Below are 12,044 nucleotides of genomic sequence, written 5' to 3' on the forward strand. Positions count from 1 at the left end.
TATAATATGCACTATGTTGAAACCACGAGTGAATTACTCGATCAATAGAAAATTCACTGTTCAGGAATTTATCAAGCAAAAGTGTCAAACATTTACTGGTTCAAGTTTCATAAACGGGAGGATTTGTTGCTTTTCTCTCATTTTCAAATCAATATAAATGAACACGAGCAATTTAAAGACGTCTTCTTGGGATTTGGGAAACTATTATGTGATGTTTGTATTTTTTGCCATCTTGTGACATTCTATAGAATTAACTATTCATTGTTTATTCCGAAAAGAAATTGACTGATTCATCGATCATCAAAATAACCATTAAACGCAGACCTAATCTGCATTGTCTTCATATAACTTGGAAGTACCAACTCCTCATTCACTCTCCTTAAATCTGATCGAAGTAGAGTTTTACTTGAAGGCACTTGAAGGCACCATGGCCTTGGTTACAGTCTTGCCTACCTGGCTGTAAAGCAGCCTGCAGGGCCACAGAATAATTAGCATGAAGATTTTGATTTAGAATAGTTTGCCCCGTTGAATAGGAGGGAAAAGGAGCGGGAGCTGCTTTATTTGACGCCCCTTTCTTCTGAGCATCCCCATATACAGAGGTAGAATCATTGTGACAAGCGGAGAGAGATGTATTCATATCAGCATAATAGCAACAGTACAGCTGGCCTACTGATAGCCCGTCATAATTTATGGGAAGTATCCCAAAAATGTTGCACCCCGCCAACCCTGTAGAGTAGACAGACAGTCGTCAAGTTATGAACAAAACAAAGTTTAATCTCTTTTCAGTCCCAGGAGGGTATGTGGGAGTGGGAGTGGGAGTCCAGTATGAATATGGGGAATAAAGAAAAGTCCTTTACCTAGCAACTGGTGCACAGTGGAATTCACTGTCAAGCTTTATCTGACTTACTTTCAGTGTTTGTTGGCCAGAGTTACGATGGCAAAATGTTGAGCAACGGCTATGAAAGCGATAAGAGGAGATGCTGTGCTTTACATCTGGCTTCGAAAATCCCCCCCCCCCCCCCTCCCATTCCTATCCTGTATACATCACTGAACGCAGTGCTCCAGCCAGAGGGACCTGGTTCCGTTTATTCCCAATGGTGTTTACCTTTGAGCACCAGCCTGGTGCCCACAATAGAGGATTACAATACAGTGTGTCATTGATTGGACATGGGTCTCTCTCCCAAACACACACATGCATTGTCGTTCGCACACCTGTGACGCCGACACTGCGGGAAAAGAGGCGTGCTTCTGCTGTGTCCCAGACCACTGCACCCTCCCTCCATCTTCCACCCCCATGCCTTCTGGGGGCTCCGGTTTCACACAAAGGCCCCCTTCCGACCGCAGATGAACGCCACGGCTCTCTGTGAGCTTTTGAATCCCTAAAAATCCAACCACTCACCCGTCCACTCTCGCCTCCACAGCCGTCCTCACATTCCCTTCTTCCTCTCACTTCTCACACCTCGTCCTCATGAGCAGGAGTGGAAGGGGAGCTCTGCTTCTCAGTTATTAAGGGTTGAGGTCATGACAGGATGGGTAGGGTTAGGTGTGTGTGTGTGTGTGTGGGGGGGGGGTGGTTGAGTAGGGAATGAAGAAACCTTTGATATGGTCTTTTTTCCATTTTTTGAATATGAAACCATAATATGTGCCTGAGGGGCCACATGTGCATTATCTGTCCTGGTAAGCCTGTTGAATATGCATTGTCCTTTGTAGGGCAGCATTAAAAGCTAATGCAGGATGTAAACTGAGAACTAAAGTGGATTGGGAGCGTGTGGTTGAGGGCGGGGGTGGTGGTGGGTAGGTTGGGGTTATGTGTGTGTGTTTGGCGGGGTAAGCACAGGTGTAAGGCAACTACAGCAGCAGTGGTGGATGGGCCAACAGCAGGGCCTTTGTTCCCCATACACACAAACACACAGTGCAACAAGTGTGGGCCAGCATACAGCCATGTGAGAACAGGATATTGGTTCATCTGTTAGTCTGATTACCTACATAGCCTGGTGCTTCCATCTCCTGCAAATACCCCCCCCCCCCCCCCCCCCCCGAAAAAACTAACAAAAAAACACCTGAACCTGTTGATCCAGCTATGTTTGGGCACTGGCATGAGAAAGTAGTTCCATGTGCCTTGTCAGATTTACTGCTACCTGATAAGGGTGACGGTAGGAGTGGGTTTGGGGGGAGGGGGATTAAGAGGGTACATAAGGTTTGTGCGGAGGAATTGCAAACTACCTGTGGAAGCCACGTTCAGCATGGACAGTTCAAGGAAAGATATAGATCACTGAGTTTTCATTTATGCTCCCCTAGAACAGCCGGAAACCATGCTAATACTTTACATCAACTTAGAAGCCACAGACATGGCAGCTGGATTTGTGCGAATCAACATACGAGGGAGACATCTGGACAATTGTATATATTATGCATAGAAATGTGTGTATGTGGTAATGAGCAAATGCTTTGTGTGTGTATTGAGGTGAGAGGGTGGGAAGCTCGAGGGCATGTGTGACCTACGTGTTGAGTTGTAATGTAAACCAACCATGTGTGGTTGGCTGCAGTGCGGCCATTTGTATTTCAAACAGATAAAGAGACCACTGCTGAAAGGAAACATTCGGCGGTAGCTGATGCTGCGATTAGTCTCCCGTACTTGCAAAGTTGAGCCTGTGATGCCTTACATGGTTTTCATGTTTTGTCTGTCTTTTCAGAGCTGTATATGTTTTGTCAGTCACGTTAACACTTAAAAAAGTTTCCGTTAAAGATACGACTTTGTGGACTTTGTGAATTTTAACGTTAGTGTATCTTTTCTTCTACACACTTGCCACAGTGTAGTAGACAGGATTCCTTTACTCTGTTAAAAAAATATATGTAATATTATTACAGTTGTTCATCAAACTACCGACTCACAAAATCAGGTTGAAGGTGATTTTGTATTTCAGTAAAGTTAGGGGAGATACAAGAGACTGCTTAAGAAATAAACAGTCCAAATCAAAGCAGCACATGCAGAGATATCCTGATTTATAGTATCAGGCAAGCTCCAAAGAAAGCGGCGTCCTACATTCCCATAATGCATCCATTAAGTCGTAGTTGTTGGCGAGTTCATGTCACATCATCCATCCATCCATCCATCAATTATCTGTATCCGCTCATCCTGTTCAGCCTGGAGCCGATCCCAGCTGACATTGGGTGAAGGCAGGGAGGGTACATCCTGGACAGGTCACCGGAATATCGCAGGGCTGACACACAGAGACAGACAACCATTCACGCTCACATCCACACCTTACGGGCAATTTAAGAGTCATCAATCTACCTCAGCTGCATATGTCTTTGGACTGTGGGAGGAAGCCGGATAAACCCGAAGAGAATCCAGCCTTCCACAGGGAGAACATGCAAACTCCACACAGACACAGACCCAGGTCCCTCTTGCTGTGAGGTGACAGTGCTAGCCACTACACCACCGTGCGGCTCGTGTCACATCAGGCAGACCTTAAGTATTCAACGTGTTGGTATGATATCTACTAGAAGCTACACCTCATTTTTCATGCGTACAAATACTGGATCAGACCAGCCTGCAGCGTTTATCTCCAGTGGGATTTTGAATGCGTTTTATCCATTTTCTAAGAGTTCATTTTGACGAAGCAACTCTACTTTTACAAGTTTTAAAATATAAGTATGATGCGTAAAATGCTGAAGCAATGCTAACCTGTGATAAAATCAACTTAATCAGAGTTAACTTTGCTCATGACACCAGCCCAAAGTCACTCAAACTCAAAAGCTGTAAAAGCACATGTTTTCTGTGCAGTGTCGCTATAGTGTCAGCCTTTAGTTCTTTAACCCACTTTAGTTACGTGATACTTAAAAGCAACTTAAATATTCAATGCAATGATTAATGGTTTGTCTGACAGAAGGAAACAAAAAGATATCCGGAGCATATCTTAACCAAAGACGTATTTCAGACGGTAGTATCACATCTTCATTCAAGTAACTTTGGCTTAAAACGTTTATTTAATTCAGTTTGTTCTGGGTTTTAGGACTTGACACTAGACTCGTCGGTTGTTCATCCTGAAAACTATACTGAGCAACCGAAGGTTTCCTCACACTTCTGCACACAAAAAAATAAAAGTTTACTGTTACCCACAGATTGTTCCATTATCCATTATCCAATGGCTTTATCAGTGTATCTACATACAATTATAATATTCACATGGCCCTCCCTATGTCCATATTTATTCAAAATCAAAGCAGTTCTTCCTTCCCTCCTCCTCCTCCTCCTCCATGTGAACTGTCCTTGGAAAGTACCGATCCACCCTGCAGGAGAAAAAGAAAAGCAGAATAGATGCATCGTACCATTCATTCAACTCCTTATCACAACATTATCTCAGCATTCCGATGCCCTGAGGTGGAACATGCTCATATTCTCAGACGACGCCACCGGTGTTTTTTTTATTGGAGACACGGGTCACACTGGAGTGGCAGATGTTCCCATTTGCTCACCCAAGTAGAATGACCTGCTCCTTCGGGCACCTCCTTCCTTTCCTCCTTCCATATCGTGTAACTGCCAGCCTAAAGGCCATTGTGGACGTTTAAGGAAGCGCAGACGAAAGACCAAAAGGAGGCAGAGCTCAGAATAAAGTCGAAGTGGATTCCTGGAGGGGCCGAGGAGGAGGGACCCTGGGCTGCTGAGTGCCTCTATTGAAAGCCACCTGTTGATTCAGTTCCAGATGACCCTACTGGGCTCACTGGTATCTGATGGGACGCAACGAGGGAGGAAATGGAGCGATGTGCTGAGACAAGGAGTGTGTGGAAATGAGCTTTTACATTCGCCTTGATTTTCTTGCATCTGGGGCCTCTATTCTGTTCTGTTGCTTAACACAACTAAACAAGACTAAAAGTCTACAGCCATGCCAGCCAGTCCTCCTTTAGTTGCAGCTTATTTATTTAATTTTATTATTTAGCATTCAATACAATAGATCTGAAAGTGTTATTTATCTCCCATGACAATTCAAGTCACATCTTTCTCTTTTGTGGCATTCCACAGGCCTCTATTTCAGGCCCCATTTGAATTCCATTCCAACATGCTTCCCCACACCATGCATGTCCCAGCCATGTCCTCCAGGTCCTAATATAGTGGATCTTAAGGTGGGACATCCCTCTAGCCATGTTCTGGTTCTGGTCTCCTCTAAGTTTGATTACCTAAAATGGTTTCTATAGACAGAAAGAAGGTCGATTCCAAAGCTCCCTCGGGATCTCTGAGGTCCTCGCCCTGCAAAGGGAACACATTTTGGCCGGTTGTAACCAATATAACATTCTTTCTGTCATTACCCAAAGCTCATAACCATGAGTGAGGGTTGGATTGCAAATCGGCTGGTTATTTGAGAGCCTGCATTCTCGTCCTCCATCTCACCCCCTCTCCGTCACATCATGTACAAAATAACACAAGTTCATAGTTGAGATAAGTCTTCATTGATACCCAGAGGGAAATTCAGGAGAAGCAGCACAGAAATCAGTACAGAAAAAATAGACAAAAGTGAAAAAAAGAAATTACAAATAAAATAAATAAGAACAGAGTATACTGTACATACAAAGTTAGCAGCAAACACTTGGACTACCAGTGAAACACAGTCTGTTTGAGCGAAGGCTCAGCTGCATGGTGCAAATCACGGACCCTCTAATAGCTCAATGACTAAATCTAAAATTGCTCCTCTCAGTCCAGCTGACTAAGTATAATCTGCAGTTAACTTGTCTAAAAAGGCTCCGCAGATGTTGAAGCTGTGGTAGGTAAGTTTAAAGATCAACTGTAAGATAAATACTTGTAGTTTCCGTTCCCCTCCTCGCTCCATCCTCCCTGCCACTAGCAATTAGCAACAAGTGATTGACAACAGGGAGCAGCTTTCATGGTTCACTGTTGATCCTACTTAGTCAGATTCCTAAATTGCACGACTCAATTTGAAAGCAAACAGAGGACTGTCAACTCTGCCAAGACTTTGACATGTTAAACCAATTATATATATGTTCACACAACATAACGTTTGCTGAGCTCACACAGAATATCAACTTGTTAAACCAGCCTTGCAATAACTTTAAATGTATTGCTCAAAGACTTAGGCTGCTCTTTTGTCATTGGAACAGATGGACAGCTAGTAATGGTATTAAAAATGAAACAACACAGACTTCAGTTGATGTGTCGAGGATGATTCATGTATTTTTTAATGCATCATTTACTTTCTTTGCGATCCCACGATCATAACATAATTGTTAACACATAAGTGTTAATGAAATTGAAGGCACTGATACTTATGGTGAAAAACAAAACAAAATAAAAGTATGATTTTTACTTAGCATTTCAATTCATTGCTACGTAACACATCTAATCGACGACATTTGATGAACATGTGATCATGAAGTGCAAAGCACTGTTATAAATGAAAAGCCTCACAGGTCAATATTTTTATGTTAACAATGGATTAAATGTATTGATCCATTCTTATGTGAAAGCAAGAATAATCATACAACTCAACAAAGAAAACTAGTTTCGTAGCCAAAGGAAACATCTTGGAATCCAGCCCTTTTTAATTATCGAAGTATTTGTTTCTTTTAGTTGTCTTTAATCATTAAAAACAATAATGGTAAGTAAGGGATAAATTGATGGATTAGTTCATTTCATTTTGTCAAAGGCAGCTGCACCCGTTGCATCGCGATCCTTCTGCAAGATTCACAATATCTTTTCGATGTTTGCATGCATTGCATTTGTGATTCAGCCAATACAATTACAGTAAATCACAGCTTGTCAGCACCATGTGACCTTGTGTCAACAAAGCAGTATGAAGGCATAAAAATTGCACCCCAATCCCCCACTTTAGCAGCAGGCCCAGATAAACCCACTGTTCAGCACCAAACACCTGATACAGTACAATTACTGACTAGCTGTTGAAATTAGTTTAGCCTTCAGCTGCTACAGAGACAGATATTTCTTGGTGGAGACCAAAATCAAGCTATAAAGAGTGTGAATAGTTAACATTTGCCAAGGTTAGGTGATAATATATCAGTGTATATACATATTGTTGCAGCATCTGCAAGATTAAGTAAATGCCTCCAGTAGTTACTGTAATAGTATCCTTGGTTCCACTGAGTTGTTGAGTCTATTATGTATTGTTTAAGTTTCCACTTCGTAAGTAAAAATTCCTATGGTAAACCTTGAATAATAAGGTTATATTCAAAAGTACCCACACCTTGGCGTGCCAATGAGAATGACAAAATAGTCTGAATGAAAAAGAAAAAGCTGAGTCATTGTGTGGGTAGCTCTAATTGTCAGGATATGAGATGGTAACACTTTATTTCATTGTTCACAGACGGTGCCATGCAGCCGCCGTCTTTTAACCTCTTGCCACCATAAACACACCTGCAGTGACCTTCCAGATTGCACAATTAATACGAACACACATTCTGTCCACTTTCACTTGCAGCGCTGTCAGAATGAGGCTGTCACATCGCAGTGTTTAGACAGCCTGCCTGCAGCTGTTACAGCCATAGATCCAAGTGTGGCAATGCGGGGCGTGCGCGCATGCGTGCATGTGTGTGCATACATGTGTCAGCACGTACAGTACGGGCATGTGCATTCGTGTACCTGCTTGCTTCTTTGCCATACTAGAGGCACGAGCGCCGAGGGAGCTGCTGGTGCTGGTGATTGTGGTGGAGGTGGTTCAGCGGAGTGACACGCATCACAGCTGTTTGTGGAATGGCGGCTCATTTCAATGACTCTCTGTCAAGGGCTGCTTCGCCTAGAGCCTGTTCTTTCTTGTTGGTCTCTTTCAACAATCACCAAATACCACAGCGAGTCTTTTTCTGCACCTGTGAGGCTGATGACGTGTGCGTGGGATGGGAATTGAACAGAACATAAGTTTTGTAATGACTGTGAATTATTTAGGTGCTTCTTGTTGTTCTCTGTAACTCCGACCTGCACACGACCCTGTTGGGATTTGACCAGTCCTACCAACTGTTTTAAAATCACCAAGTGGGCCTGTAACAGAGTTTACAGACATTTTCGATCACCCGCGTAACCTGATTTCTCTGCCTAACCTGTAGTTTGTTGACCTGCTGGTGGAGCTGAAGAAAAAGTCAGGGGATCACCTAAATCAGTAAGATGTATCGTCTGTGTACAAGGTAAATCTGACCCAAATGTCATGGTAATCCATCAAATAGCCGTGAAGACAATTCACTAAATAACAAAAAAATAAGCCTCATGATGGCAGTGAAGAAAAGTGTCAGCGGATCATCAGTAATCATTGGGATCATCCCCTCGTCATCACAGCGGTCTGTACAAAAAAACACTGACTAGCATCACTGATTGTTCTATAGGTTCACTCATATCACAAAAAACATATTCCCTCACATACCCATATGGGGTGTAGCCGTGCAGGCGCGAGGTTTTGAGATATCCATCTGTGAGATTTCTGCCACCAATGAAGCTTAATGGAAATGCATGTTCAGTGATCAAAGCATTGAAGAGTGACATATGATAATATCGGCAGCAACATGTCATTCCCAAAACTGTGTCCTGAGTAATAATCCATCACTCATGATCCGACAGTTTTCTTTGGAAGTACTTGGTATTGAATGCATCATTCGAGCTAAAGCGAGTGTAGAAAGCAGAACCCATGACGACTAAAGCACACTGAAGTCAGTTCAGTGAAAACTATTTAACTCTAACTTCATGTGAAAAACGTGAAACGCTACTTACATTATATTTCAAGAGCGAAATGAGAACTTTTAAAATGGGTTTCAATAGCGAGAGCTATTGTAGAGCCAGCATCTGCTCACCATTAGTGGGACTGCACCTTAAGGCAGCTCCCATGGTGGAGGCAGCTTTAAATGGCCCAGATGTAATTTGGGGGTCAGGTATGATCTGCTCCCCTCTGTCCGGGGAAAGATATGCACAGAGAGAGAGAAATTAAGTACATTTACCACCAACAAAAAAGTTAACAAATGATGTGTTTTCTCAAAAAACAATCAGTTTTTTAAATTAGATTATTCCCACAGCGCAGTTTATCCACTATTGCAAAGCTTAAACGTCAACAACTTTTTTGTTATTTTAAGGGAAAGGATATTTTCCCAGTGATCCCAGTCGTGCCATGTTGACTATATTACTAATGAGTTGGCTATACTATGAGTCACTTAGCTGACCCATGATTTCAATGATAGTCTGATCATGTAATTTACTTTATCAGGTTAACCTTAAATTTCAACATATATTAGAATTTAAAAAAAAACATATTTCCATTAATCATAAGATGGTTGAGGTTTGAGGGCGGCACTGATATTCTTGTAAACAGCTTATCGTTTGTTAGTGCCCTGGATGCTTAACAGAGAAGATTCAAAAACCGGCAAAGCAGAGACGGAACAATTAGCTGTCCAACGAACACAAACACACGATGGAAAAGAGCACGCCAGAGGAATCCAGATTGTTCTTGTTAAATGCCTTCCTTTTTGCATTATCTCTTCCTTAATTCCACTTTCGCATTTTCCAGTCTTGAAAAAATTCCAACCGCATCATTTTCTCTGAGCGCTGTGCAGGCAGAGCACGCTGAACAATCAACACATCCTGACTGGCATAATACCTCTTTGTACTCCCCCACCCTCTGGAAACCTATTTCAGAATGAGTCAGGCCCAAGCACACCTACGCCTACCTCAAGTGACCTGTTTCCAGTTTTGCCAGCCGAGCAACCCGAGGCACAATGTGAAGCCTCTCACACTTATTCACACTGACTGACAGATTGGTTTCTGGAGGCGGAGAGTGGTTGAATCCAGAATAGATGGAGGGTGAAAAGAACGAGGACAACCAACACGTCTGTCTTTTATTATCCCTAAAAAGTGAAAGAACCACAAATCAACTTCGCATCTCCCCGGAGCCAGATTATGACCCAAACCCTGCCGCTCCGGGAAAGAGGGAATGGAACAAGAGTCGTTCAAAGTCCTACTGTAATATATGGACCATAGCGTTCCATTATAGTGCTCATACTAAAACAATGCTGATTTAACATACTACAGGTGTGCTGGTTCTGTTAAGGTTTCATGCAACTCCACTGATGGTGGCAATGCGCATAAAAAGCCAACATGATCATTAAGATGGCATGTTTCAAACGTTTTGAGAAAAATCGTCTTCGCAACTGTTTATGAGGAAGGAACTGCTTTAAACACCTTTCTTTTTGGACCTCCATGATACACACAATGTGTTTGCTGAGTAGCACTGAATGTAAACATGAATTAAATTGAAGTACAAGAGAGGGCAATGTTAATGCTGAGATCTGGGAAGGCCGTGACATTGCTCAAAAGAAGTCCATTGACGGGACAAGAGACACGTGAATTCAGACAATCAGACTGAAAGTCAATGGGAAAAAAACCCATATAATTTCCATTCTAAACATCCGTCAACTTGTAACCGAGCATGCTTCTCATAATTATGTGCGCACACAAACACTTTGGGTGCGCCCAGTTTCTGTTTTAGCCATGGAATCTTTCATCAAAGCACTCAAGTCTACAAGAGACCAAAACAAGCTGTTGGCATATCAGCACACTTGAAACAATTTGCATAGGAAATAATGTATTTACATGCATAAATATTCAGAACAGATAAAAAACCTGTATAAGTCACATTTACATAACACAAAAAGGACACCAGAGGAAGCAAGTCAGAAATAGAATATGAAAGCTCACGCATGGCATCGCGGGTATACGATTGCAACTATAGGACACCAAGCCATGATTTCAGAGGAAGTTGTTGTGTTTATGACGCTTGAGTCACCAGGGTGAGGCCATATTGCTGTAGCATTGCCTGTCCACACCTAACGTGTACTGTGACCCCATCAGTCACTTGATCGAATGGATCATTGCATTTCATTCATTCATTCATTTATATTCAGCCTTGAGAAGCATTCTCACTTTACGTGGACAGGTATTATAAGTCAGCTATGTGTCCTGTTGTTTGCATGACAACTTATTTACAGGGTCACACGATGAATGTGATGTCGTGCATTGAGGAGTGTTTAAAAATTCCTGAATCATTGGGAATTTGAGAGCACCTCGTAAGAATTTCCAAAATGACTTGATGAACCCGTGTGTACATGACCTTTGCCTTTTGTTTTCCCTGATTGAAATGCTCCAGTCTAGCTGTAAAAGGGCATTTATCGAACTCAGTCCTTTTGTTTCTCTACAGTTTATGTTTACATTAACGCTCTCATATGAAAGCATTTATGGCTCCAGGCAATTTTTTATCTCTCAAACATACTCAAATCACTCACGTTATCACAATAAACAAATACCACATTCTGTATTACAGTAGCTTATCGTGCTAACATGAAAATCAGCCATGTCTACTTTGTGTGAGTTTCCTCTTTTGACATTCAGACTCGTGTTGTCTTTGGGACTGCTGGCGCCAGTGGACACAACATCTCCCTAACTCCAAACCAAACTCCTAAAATGTTGTCTTCCCAAAGAAGGACGACGACATTTTAGGAGTTTGGCCTTGCCTAGCATGTGAAGAGAGACCACCATCGAAATCATCTCACAGACACCACAAAATAAAGCATTCTTAATGGAATATCCACGCTTACTGCTAAAAGCTTTAGCATACAGTAGGCTGGAGAGCTTTAGGGAAACCAGAATTTCTGGGTTCTGGTCCAGAATTTTCGAAATCATAACACGTTTAACCTTTTGCAATAACTGAAAAGAAATAATTATTTCCCACAAGCCCACGATGGTTGTGGGTTAAATGCCTTGGTTAAAAGTTGGAAAGTTGACATTTGAATGGCAATTTAATTGTGGTTTAACTTTACTAGAACCACAAAGGGTTCAAATTCTAATAGCAGGTGCTGTGGCAGATACTCATTTTTGTTAGAATACGGATAGTAAATCCCTTTTACACTTTTTTATTTCGGAAAAACTGACAGCAGAGACTTTTAACAAGAGATTTTTTCAGAATTAAACAAACTAATGGAATGGAACAGCTGCTAGCATGGATGTGACATTTGTATTTGGTGCTAAATACGAGATTGGGAGAAGCTAA

Source organism: Melanostigma gelatinosum (assembly GCF_949748355.1).
Source record: "Melanostigma gelatinosum genome assembly, chromosome: 8".
Lineage (NCBI taxonomy): Eukaryota > Metazoa > Chordata > Actinopteri > Perciformes > Zoarcidae > Melanostigma > Melanostigma gelatinosum.